This window comes from Piliocolobus tephrosceles, chromosome 16 (genome assembly GCF_002776525.5).
Source record: "Piliocolobus tephrosceles isolate RC106 chromosome 16, ASM277652v3, whole genome shotgun sequence".
NCBI classification, from domain to species: domain Eukaryota; kingdom Metazoa; phylum Chordata; class Mammalia; order Primates; family Cercopithecidae; genus Piliocolobus; species Piliocolobus tephrosceles.
Genome location: NC_045449.1, coordinates 29,393,089 through 29,405,733, shown reverse-complemented (window position 1 = coordinate 29,405,733; position 12,645 = coordinate 29,393,089). Strand labels below are relative to the sequence as shown.

The 12,645-nt window shown below is 41.2% G+C and overlaps 1 protein-coding gene across 6 annotated transcripts in view; it reads left to right on the top strand.

Annotated features, from left to right (window-relative positions):
- The window catches only part of RFFL (ring finger and FYVE like domain containing E3 ubiquitin protein ligase), an 82,076-nt gene that overhangs the window by 17,115 nt on the left and 52,316 nt on the right, over window positions 1–12,645 (top strand). Inside the window, exon 1 of one of the 6 annotated variants that reach the window (XM_023192867.1) lies at window positions 9,297–11,079. The exons of 4 other annotated variants lie outside the window; for them this stretch is intronic. The gene's annotated coding sequence lies outside the window, so the exon portion shown is untranslated. Of the gene's footprint in view, window positions 1–9,296; window positions 11,080–12,645 lie in introns of those variants that run through there. One more of the 6 variants, XM_023192870.2, reaches the window with a different exon arrangement.

The following is a 12,645-nucleotide window of genomic DNA, read 5'->3' as shown; positions in this document are numbered from 1 at the left end:
ACACAGTTCCCATGTACCCTTCACCCATTTTTCTCCCAATGGTTATGTCTCATTTAACCATAGTACAATATCACAACCAGGAAATTGACACGGTGCTCTGTGTGTGTGCGCTTGTGTGTGTGTGTGTGTGTGTGTGTGTGTAGTTTTGTGCCATTTTATCACATGTATGAATTTGTGTAACTCTTCTACCACCACAAAGATCCCCCTTGTGCTACTCCTTTATTATCACGCATATCCCTTTTCCCTACTGTTCTAATCTCTGGCAAACAGTAATCTGTTCGGTATCTCTATAATTTTGTCATTTTAGAAATATGATGGAAATGGAATCATAACAGTATGTGACCCAGTATGTGACCTCTTAAGACTGGGTTTTTTGTTTTTTACTTTTATATACATAGAACAATTGGAACTTGTTATTTATTTATTTATTTATTTATTTATTTTTTCGAAACAGTGTCTGACTCTGTCGCCCAGGCTGGAGTGCAGTGGCGCGATCTCAGCTTACTGCAACCTCTGCTTCCCTAGCTCAAGCCATCCTCCCACTTCAGCCTCCTGAGTAGCTGGGACTACAGGTGCACACCACCACACCCAGCTAATTTTTGTATTTTTTGTAGACACAGGGTTTCACCATGTTGCCCAGGCTGGTCTTGAACTCCTGAGCTCAAGTGATTTGTCCGCCTCGGCCTCCCAAAATCCTGGTATTACAGGTGTGAGCCACTGCGCTCAGCCTCGAAGGTATTTTTTGTAGAGGTGGGTCTCACTGTGTTTCCCAGGCTGGTCTCGAACCCGGCATTTTTCACTTAGTGTCACACCCTCCATCCAAGTTATTGTGTGGCAGCAATAGTTTGTTCCTTTTATCACTGAGTAGTATTCCTTGGTGTGTGTGTACCACAGGCTGTTTAACTATTCACCTGAAGGGCATTTTAGTTGTTAGCAGTTTGGAGCTGTTGCAGATGAAGCCATAATGAACATTTGTGTACAGGTGTTTGTATGGACCCAAGTTTTAATTTCTTTGGGCTAAGCATCCAGGAATGAAATTGCTGGTTCTTAAGGTAAGTATATGTTCAGTTTTCCAAATAAATTGCTAAACTATTTTTTTTTTTTTTGAGACAGAGTCTCACTGACTCCTTCACCCAGGCTGGAGTGCAGTGGTGCAATCTCAGCTCACTGCAACCTCTGCCTCCTGGGTTCAAGCAATTCTCCTGCCTCAGCCTCCCAAGTAGCTGGGACTACAGGTGTGCACCACCACTACCAACCAAATTTTGTATTTTTAGTAGAGATGGGGTTTCACCATGTTGGCCAGGCTGGTCTTGAACTCCTGACCTCAAGTGATCTGCCCATGATGGCCTCCCAAAGTGCTAGGATGACAAGTGTGAGCCACTGCACCAGGCCAGAATTGCTAAATTCTTTTCCAGAGTTGCTGTACCATTTTACAGTCTCATCAGCAGTATATGAGATCCAGTTTCTCTGCATTCTCACCAGCATTTGATATTGTCATCATTTTTAATTTTTTTTTTTTTTTTTAGATGGAGTCTTGCTCTATAGCCCAGGCTGGAGTGCAGTGGCATAATCTTGACTCACTGCAGCCTCTGCCTCCCAGGTTCAAGCCATTCTCCTGCCTCACCCTCCTGAGTAGCTGGGACTACAGGCACGTGCCACCATGCCTGGCTCATTTTTTGTATTTTTAATAGAGACTGGGTTTCGCCCTGTTGGCCAGGCTGGTCTCGAACTCCTGGCCTCAGGCAATTCACCTGTCATGGCCTCCCAAAGTGCTGCGAATACAGGCATGGGCCACTGTGCCCGGCCACCATTTTTAATTTTAGCCATTCTAATAGGTGTTATATCTGGTTTTTAAGTTCATCGGATTACTTAGTAAAACTGATTTGACTGACAAAGATAGGAGATTTTTATTTATTTATTATTATACTTTAAATTCTAGGATACATGTGCACAACATGCAGGTTTGTTACATATGTATACATGTGCCGTGTTGGTATGCTGCACCTATTAACTCGTCATTTACATTAGGTATATCTCCTAATGCTATCCCTCCCCTCTCCCTCCTCCCCACAATAGGACCCGGTGTGTGATGTTCTCCTTCCTGTGTCCAAGTGATCTCATTGTTCAGTTACCACCTATGAGTGAGAACATGCGGTATTTGGTTTTCTGTTCTTGCGATAGTTTGCTGAGAATGATGGTTTCCAGCTGCATCCATGTCCCTACAAAGGACATGAACTCATCCTTTTTTATGGCTGCATAATATTCCATGGTGTGTATGTGCCACATTTTCTGAATCCATTCTGTCACTGATAGACATTTGGGTTGATTCCAAGTCTTAGCTATTGTGAATAGTGCCACAGTAAACATGTGTGCATGTGTCTTTATAGCAGCATGACTTATAATCCTTTGGGTATATCCCCAGTAATGGGATGGCTGGGTCAAATGGTATTTCTAGTTCTAGATCCTTGAGGAATTGCCACACTGTTTTCCACAATGGTTGAACTAGTTTACAGTCCCACCAACAGTGTAAAAGTGTTCCTATTTCTCCACATCCTCTCCAGCACCTGTTGTTTCCTGATTTTTTAATGATTGCTATTCTAACTGGTGTGAGATGGTATCTCATTGTGGTTTTGATTTGCATTTCTCTGATGGCCAGTGATGATGAGCATTTTTTCATGTGTCTGTTGGCTGCATGAATGTCTTCTTTTGAGAAGTGTCTGTTCGTATCCTTTGCCCACTTTTTGATAGGGTTGTTTTTTTCTTGTAAATTTGATTGAGTTCTTTATAGGTTCTGGATATTAGCTCTTTGTCAGATGAGTAGATTGCAAGAATTTTCTCCCATTCTGTAGGTTGTCTGTTCACTCTCATGGTAGTTTCTTTTGCTGTGCAGAAGCTCTTTAGTTTAATTAGATCCAATTTGTCAGTTTTGGCTTTTGTTGCCATTGCTTTTGGTGTTTTAGATGTGAAGTCCTTGTCCATGCCTATGTCCTGAATGGTATTGCCTAGGTTTTCTTCTAGGGTTTTTATGGTTTTAGGTCTAACATTTAAGTCTCTAATCCATCTTGAATTAATTTTCGTATAAGGAGTAAGGAAAAGATCCAGTTTCAGCTTTCTACTTATGGCTAGCCAATTTTTCCAGCACCATTTATTAAATAGGGAATCCTTTCCACATTTCTTGTTTTTGTCAGATTTGTCAAAGATCGGGTGGCTGTAGATGTGTGGTATTATTTCTGAGGGCTCTGTTCTGCTCCATTGGTCTACATCTCTGTTTTGGTACCAGTACCATGCTGTTTTGGTTACTGTAGCCTTCAGGATACAAAATCAATGTGCAAAAATCACAAGCATTCTTATACACCAGTAACAGACAAACAGAGCCAAATCATGAATGAACTCCCATTCACAATAGCTTCAAAGATAATAAAATACCTAGGAATCCGACTTATAAGAGATGTAAAGGACCTCTTCAAGGAGAACTACAAACCACTGCTCAGTGAACTAAAAGAGGACACTAGCAAATGGAAGAACATACCGTGCTCATGGATAGGAAGAATCAATATTGTGAAAATGACCATACTGCCCAAGGTAATTTATAGATTCAATGCCATCCCCATTAAGCTACCAATGACTTTCTTCACAGAATTGGAAAAAACTGCTTTAAAGTTCATATGGAACCAAAAAAGACCCTGCGTTGCCAAGACAATCCTAAGCCAAAAGAACAAAGCTGGAGGCATCACGCTACCTGACTTCAAACTATACTACAAGGCTACAGTAACCAAAACAGCATGGTACTGGTACCAAGATAGAAGATTTTTGAGTTGTATTTTTAGCTCTCTGGATGAATCTGCCTCCATACAGTGTCACAATGGTCTGCTGACTGGCTTTTTAGCACCCCTGCCATGGTTTCCTTGACAGCAAGGCCCTAGACCTCTTTTTACCCAGCAGTAGATAGCACAGCACTCCTAGTACAGTATTGCCCATAGACAAATAATACAATTTCAAAACTGTGAATTTCTTGTTAATTTTTTTTACATTTGCCTCCATGACTATAGCTTTACATGTACTCAAAATTTGGCTTCCAAAGGCCCTAAAACCTTTTTCAAATTGTTTTGGTTTATATTATCAAATGGTCTTAGGTACTTTATTTCTAATACAATTAACTTAAACTGCTCACACCTATAATCTCAGCACTTTGGGAGGTCGAGACAGGAGGATTGCTTGAGCCTAGGTGTTCGAGATCAGTCTGGGAAACATATTGAGACCCCATCTCTACAAATAATAAAAGAATTAGCCAGGCATGGTGGCATGCACCAGTGATTTCATCTACTCGCGAGGCTGAGGTGGGAGATTGCTTGAGCCAGGGTGGTCAAGGCTGCAGTGAGCTGTGATCACACCACTGCACTCCATCCTGGGCGACAGAGTGAGAACCATCTCAGAAAAACAAAACAAAACCAGCTGAAGTAGCATAAAGCAGAAGTTAGACCCCCATTCCTACTAGGAATAACTGTTATTAAATGGTTTTAGACTTCTTAAGTATATATGTGCGTGCTTGCTCGCTCTTTTGCATGTGCGTGTGCTTTCTCTCCCTCTCTCTCGGTGTGTATGTATGTGTGTGTGTGTGTGTGTGTATCTATCATATATATCTAAAGATATATTCCCCCCTGCTGTTCACAGTGCTTTTTTTCAAATGAGTAATGTATTGTGGGACATTTTTTTAATGTGAATTTTTTTAAGCATTTAGGACCTGGGATGGAGCTTTGGGTTCCTTTCTCCAACCCTTGTCTATTCTGTTATAAAAGGGATGAGAGAGGTACCTTTGAAAGACCTAAAGAAAATACGTTTTCTTCCTTGTTACAGGGGTTTGAGTTGAAATAAGGTTTTAGCTTTGTTTGTGAGTAAATCAGTAGAATACTGGATGTTAGGATGCATCTATCCACTTTATTATAAATAATGGAAGGCTGATTTTATGATGTGATCTCTTGCAGAACCTTGAGAGAAGTGAGAACTGTGAGCGCAATAATCTTCAGAGAATGCACAGTCCTTTGGGTATTTGTCTACTTATCAGCTGCTTAGTCATATGGAGTGTTTTCCTAAATACTACTGAAGTGCACAGTTCAGTCTTTATTTTGAAATCTCTCCTTCTGCCATCTCTCCCTCTTCCATTACTTTGATTATCTTGATGGGACATTCAAGCTGTGCAGTTGTATCCTTTTATTTCTATAGCCTGCAGAAACCAGGTTGAAGATTAACTGTAGGTGAACAGGTAATCTTCTCTACTTGGCTAGAAATCACTCTTCAAGATGAAACACGTGTTGACAAAGGCCCCCTAGACTTGGGGACATGAACAAAGGTAAATTAATCTTGGGGCATCATTAGTGGAAACCAGGGTAGACATTTAGGAAGCTTGACTTACTGGAGGCAGGGCATGTGTGTCAGGGAGATAGAGCATGTGAGTGTGTGTATTAGGAGAAGAGATGAATTCAGGGGTATATTTTGAATTCAGGTAATCTGCAGAGTTGAATTACAGAATCTTTTTTCTGAGAGTATGGTTACTGGGGCGAGGTAGTAATAGGACATGAGCCTGCTAAGTCACTTCATTATGAGGCTATTAGAGTTTAGGTGATGGAATTTGATGACAGGGGTCTTTTCCCTGCCCTTCTTCTGTATTAGCTGCTCAGGGAAAAAAACAAAAGCAAAAACAAAAAAAACCTAAAAAATAGCCTTATATAGAAAATTATACCTATCAAATGGTTCCAAGATTTCTGTTGCTGGTTTCTGAAATGAGCTGCCCAAGATAGCAGTTTGATCATGTCACTAACTTCTTGCTGACTTCCTTTCTCCCAGTCTTGTCATTGGGTCCTCAGGCTGGGGCCTGACCCCTCTGGATTCTTTCTTTTCCTACATGCTTGCTACTTTTTCAATTACTAACATACAGGAACCTAGTATTTCATTGTGCCTGAGGTAGGCAGTTGCTAGCCTCTTGCTATTGGATACCTTTTCTGAGCTATGAAGTATTATACCACAGTGGATAATAAAGTACTTACAATTGCATTATAGAATAGATTCTGGTAACTGTACCAGTGGGGACAGACTGGGTTAGCACGCCCTCATGCAACTAGGGGGTTGTTTTGCAGCAAAGTGCTGTGAAGCAGGTTGAGCCTCATGCAGTGCCAGTTCCTGTATCTAAATGTGAAAGTGGCTCGTTAAAGATTAAAGGGACTGCCTGGTCCTTCTGGCCCCAAATGGAATGATCTCTGCCATGGTGACAGCCTCTATCTCCCAGGAGAGTCCATTTTATACAGCAGGTTTGTGCTTCCAAATGTTACAGTAAGCCTGCACTGGCTGATGCTTTGGCGATAAGTTGACATTTGGGCACTCTCAAGACATATGAGCTGTATAGCATCCCATGGTTTGAATTTCTGGGCAAAATTGGCTCATCAGGAAGTCAAAAGCCTCTACTTTCAACCTGTTCCTTGGGGGAGGTTTTCTCCTTTGTTTTATTTGACTATTCTGTTGAGTCAAGTGAACTTTAATTTTTAGCCATAAAAATTCCATTAAGCCCCTTGTATTGCATCCAGGTGTGAAAATGTCTCAGTATAACAAGACTGTGGGTGACAGGTGAAATCCTTAATGGTAGTTAGGATAATTGTCTCTGAAGGCTTGAAGAAAATAATGGTCCAGCCAACAAAGTAAATACAGTTTGTTACATATTTTGTGGTTCTTGTGGGTGAGGGGACTTATGTGTAGGACCTGCTCAGTGTGACTACTGTTCAGTCTTTGAAAAAACTATTTTTCATTTTACTCTAAACAGTGCTTAGGGAACATAGCTGTGTCCTTTTTCTCAAAACATGATCCAAGGCCCATCTGTGTCAGAATTGCTTGGAAGGCTGGGCACAGTGGCTCACACCTATAATCCCAGCACTTTGGGAGGCTGAGACAGGCAGATCACTTGAGGCCAGGAGTTCAAGACCAGCCTGGCTAACATGGCGAAACTCCGTCTCTATTAAAAATACAAAAATTAGCTAGGCGTAGTGGTGCATAGTAATCCCACCTACTTGAGAGGCTGAGGCAGGAGAATTGCTTGAACCAGGAGGTGAAGGTTGCAGTGAGCCGAGAGATTGTGCCATGTTGAGCTCCAACCTGGGCGACAGAGACTCTGTCTAAAAAAAAAAAAAAAAAAAAAAGGCTTGGAAGAGAGAGATACTGATTAAAAATTCAGTTTTGGCTGGGCATGATGACTCACGCCTGTAATCCTAGCACTTTGGGAGGCTGAAGCAGGTAGATCACCTGAGATCAGGAGTTCGAGACCAGCCTGGCCAACATGGCGAAACCCTGTCTCTACTTAAAATACAAAAATTAGCCAGACATGGTGGCGCACGCCTATAATCCTAGCTACTTGGGAGGCTGAGGAAGGAGAATTGCTTGAACCCGGGAGGTGGAGGTTGCAGAGAGCTGAGATTGTACCACTGCTCTCCAGCCTGAGCAACAAGAGCGAGATTCCGTCTCAAAAAAAAAAAAAAAAAAAATTCAGTTTCTGGGGCCTCCCTCCATGTCTGCTAATTCAGAGTGTCTGAGGGACTGGGATGGGAAATGTTTATTTTCAGTAAGCACCCCTGTTGATTCTTAAGTACCCCTAGAGTTAATTGTTGAGTATCATAAAGTTTACTTCATTTTTCATGCTTAATTTCTGTGATTTATTAGATGATAAATGTTTGGTTGCCATCATATTGTTTTTCTTAAATAGTACATTCTATAGTTTAAAAAAAAAAAAAAAAAGAAAAAAAAGGTTGTAAGGTCCCTGAACACCAAGGATTAGAATTTGGCAGTCATTAATTATCAACAAGGTGAGACAGGCGCTGGTTCCTGGAAATGTACGTTTATCCATTCACCGACTTCTCAGTTAGAAAAAGGATGTGGACACAAGTAAGATCAATTTTGTTAAAAACAAGAAATGTGCAGTATCATTTAGGATGCTGGGGGTAGGGAAGTAAATAAAAGGGAGATGTTGAGAGGAAAGAGTGTGAAGTGAGAGTAAAGTAGTTTGTAAGCGATACAAAGTTTAAAATTTTAACTGAATTTTAAACTACCAAATCATATTTGAATATATGCTTGTTGTAAAAAAAAATTCATATACTGAATTTTTGGGGGTAATTTGGACAAAGCTAAACATAGCTCTTTGATCTTTATTCCCATTACAGTTCTTTCCCTGCCATGTGCATCCTCCCAGATCTTCCATATGTATTTGGTAATTTTCTATGGAATTGAAAGACTACAGAACCCTGAGAAATGGATATTTTAATTTCTCTTTTGAAACCTGCTTATTGTTTATAATGTCAAGATCTATTGCAGAAAAGAAAGTAAATTTAGGATGTCAATGACATCACATATTTCTGTTCAAGTGAAACAATGGGCAGGCACACATATGCACAATCATTAAATATCTGTTGGGAACACCCTATTAAAAAAGTATAAATAGTTTTGGGTGCCAAGTTACTTGAGTCTTAAAATAACGTATTTTTTGTTTTTGTTGTTTTTTGTTTTGAGATAGAGTCTCCTTCTGTCGCCTGGGCTGGAGTGCAGTGGCTCAATCTCGGCTCTGCAACCTCCGTCTCCTGGGTTCAAGCGATTCTCCTGCCCCAGTCTCCCTTGTAGCTGGGGTTAGAGGTGTATGCCACCATGCCTGGCTAATTTTAAAATAATGTGTTGAAAAAACTTAATCGGAAAGCCACAGTTATTATTTCTTCATAGCCTCATATTCTCATAATTTTCAGATAACCTCATAAAACCTCAAGTGCCTGAAACCACTAGTTCAAATGAGTACCTTTTTAAGCTCTAAAATGTAATCCTCAACCTTTCCAGTTTAAAAGGAGGAACTAGGCTGGAGTGTGGCCATAATTTGGGGAAGTTGGTTAAAACTGTGTCAGAATCCCAAAGAGGGGAATGATAAGCTGCAGCAGCTCTGCTCACTTGCTCAGTGGTGTTTCTCTTAGTCAAGTTAGGAGTTCCATGCCTTTGGCCTTCAGGCTGCCCTTCATATAGTTTGTATCTGTCTCCTGGGCATAGTACTGTCTGGATTTTCTCCCTTCCTTCCTTCCTTCCTTCCTTCCTTCCTTCCTTCCTTCCTTCCTTCCTTCCTTCCTTCCTTCCTCAAACTCTGCCTCCTGGGTTCAAGCAATTCTCCTGCCTCAGCCTCCCAAGTAGCTGGGATTACAGGCATGTGCCACCACACCCGGCTAATTCTGTATTTTTAGTAGAGGTGGGGGTTTCTCCATGTTGGTCAGGCTGGTCTTGAACTCCCAACCTCAGATGATCCGCCCACCTTTTCCTCCCAAAGTGCTGCAATTATAGGTGTGAACCACCATGCCCAGCCCTCTTTTTTATTTAAAGTTCACAAATACAGAACGGATCAGGAGCTTTTCTAATCATTTTTTTTTCCTGAAGGAGGTTCTATGTTTGTCTTTACCTTGAGAGTTGTTTCATACTAGAATTTGTAACTTATCATCAACTGCAGAAATATTTTTTTAAAGTGTGGCTGAAGAGATAATGGTTGTCAGCTTCTATAAAGATGTGTTTATCATTTGGAAAGGACTAATTAACATGTACTATAAGGAAACTTCTTTAAACAAAGCCGTTTTCTGAAAGGAAAACACTGAAGGGAAGGGAATAAAACAGGAAACATTTTATAATACCTTATAAAAGCTCAGCGTGGCTATCCTTCTGGAATAATGTAATTAAGGAGAATTAAGTGAGTTGGATAAATAACTTTTTAAAACTAGCCCCTTGAAAAGGAATAGAATTAAGTAGTACAGTTTTTAAACCCAAATTCTGTCTGCACGTACATTTTAATTAACCTAACATTATTGAATGACAAGCTGAGTTGGCAGCTACATCCAGAGTTCATGCCGTGTGAGACCTACCTTAAAGGATGAACGAAGCTACGTGCAGAGGCCTCAAATGCCCTGCCAAGAAATAGCTGATGGTCATGGGGAACTGTCATACATTTTAAGCAGGAAACAGAAGGATCTAATAGGAACTTTAGTTTCTCTCTTGTCAAATTAAAGCACAAAGAAAGGAAAGACTTTGTCTTTTTTTTTTTTTTTTTGTATAACACCAATGTCAATTCTAGCCTGTCAGGGCAAATTCAATAATTAATAGCTGATGATGAGCCAGTCATTCTAGAATTGATTTTTTTTTAATAAGCAGGCTATAATAAATGAGAATTGACATAAATTTAGGGATTTCTCTTTTCAGAGCAAGTGTTAAGGTGATTTTCATAGACTTCTATATTCCCTATGCATCCAGTAGGTGTGATGGTGGATGATTTGGCTTTAGCATAGAGAATGTGGCAGCTGATTAAAAAAAAAAAATTCCAGTGTGTCTATCTTAATGAGAGAACTTGAGTTGTCTAAAGAAATAGAGAGGTCGGAGGAGGCCTAGTGGGGAAAAAAGAACAATGAGCCTGGGTAGAACTGACAAAAATTCACCCTAATGATTTGACTGGCTAATGATGACTGGGCAAGTTCCCTGAGTCCACTGACCCAGATGTTCTAATTTGTAAATGCAAAGTGACTTCTTTATCAGCCTCCTGGGGAAATCTTCAGAGCTGTGAACCTGCTATGTTCAGTAATCTTGCTGACCCCAGCCCCAGCCTGTTCTCAGATGGAATTTTAGAAACTGGCCACTGGAACTTTTTGGGTAAGGGCTCTGGAGGTGGCCAAGTTACCAGCAGTGGGGGAATGAGGTTTACCTGCCCCCAGTAATCAGCACTTGATTTAAAACAATCAGTGGGGTGCCTCTTCTTTCCTAGGTTGCAGTTGATTGCAGTTGGTTCAGGCTGAGTTGTTTGGGAAATACAAGTTTTGCCCAGCATGAGTCAGCACTGTCCTGAGTAAACTCCCTGCTCTGTTGCAATCTTGCTTACCAAAGATACATCCCCAGGCGGCACCATTCACTTTGCATGAAAGCCGCTACTCTTGGTTCCTGAGATGATCTCATCTGAACATGGCTCCAACGACCTCAGCCACAGGAACTAGAGACAGCTTGCTTTCTCTCGTCGCAATGTTTTGAAACTGGCAAAATCAGGTAACCTCAGACTGTTTTCTTAAATTTCATTAGCTAGATGAAGCTGCATTAGAAACTGGGAAAATCCTGTCTTCAGAAGTGAGTCAGTTTTTTTTTTTTTGATACAGTTTCACTCTTGTTGCCCAAGCTGGAGTGCAATGGCGCCATCTCAGCTCACTGCAACCTCCACCTCCTGGGTTGTGATTCTCTTTCCTCAGCCTCCCAAGTAGCTGGGATTATAGGTGTGCGCCACCACACCCAGCTAATTTTGTATTTTTAGTAGAGACAGGCTTTCGCTGTGTTAGTCAGGCTGGTCTCGAACTCCCGAGCTCAGGTGATCCACCCTCCTCAGCCTCCCAAAGTGCTGGAATTACAGGCGTGAGCCACTGCACCTGGCCAGAAGTTTTCTTTCATTTGGGTTCTGGATGTGGCATTAGGTCCAATTAAACCATTGATTATATAAATCTTAGAAAAGTAAAACGTTAGGTTTACAGCTTTATCCATCATTTGCTCTTGTATTTTGTTTTTTTTGTGTGTGTGTCTTGTGAGAAACACTTTAGTCAAACTAAACCATTGTTAAAGGAAAAGAAGCGAAGGCATTTGGTTGCCTTCCTAATAACTAAATATTGAGTTGTAGAGAACACTGTTTTACCAGTGAGTTTGTTCCTGTATTCCCTTCTGAATTAATAGGAAGAACCTCCTCATCTCTAATTCTACTAGGCTGCTACCCTGTCTCCTTCCTGCTTTTCGTCTCCAAACTTTTGAGCCCTTCACCTAATCAGACTATGATATCTCTAGGTGGTCGTCACCTTCAAAATTACGTTTCTGCTCCTTATAATTCCAACAAATTGCCCATGTTCTCTTTCACCTCAGACCTTAGTACATACAAGCCTTCTTTTACACACCTTCCCCAAGCTTAATCTGGCCAGCTGGTTTCAGCCTAGAGGTCACCTCTTCCACAAAGCCTCTTCTTACTTACCAGGGCTAGGTGAGTACTCAGGAGAACCTGGTATTTATTCCAATCATAGTATGTATTGAGAATCAGAGTCTGCTTTGTTAGAATTATATCCGTGGTACGTTGTACATAGTAGGTTCTTAGTAAGGGTAGAATGAGCAAGAGCCTGTACTGTACTTTCTCAACTCCAGTCCTCTTATCAACTCTTTTTTTTCCCCCCGAGACAGAGTCTTGCTCTGTCGCCCAGGCTGCAGTGTAGTGGCACGATCTCAGCTCACTGCAACCTCTGCTTCCCGGGTTCAAGTGATTCTCCTGCCTTAGCCTCCTGAGTAGCTGGGACTACAGTCATGTGCCACCACGCCCAGCTAATTTTTGTGTTTTTAGTAGAGAAAGGGTTTCACCATGTTGGCCAGGATGGACTTGATCTCTTGACCTTGTGATCCACCTGCCTTGGCCTCCCAAAGTGCTGGGATTACAGGCATGAGCTACTGCGCCCGGCCCTATTCATTCTTTTTAGTTTCACATCTTTAAATGTGCTAAACCCTGTTGATTTTATTGGAGTACTGTTTGATGTGTGGCTTTTCTTCATTCACACTGTCATTGCCTTAATTTATTAGAGGTCAAAACTGGAC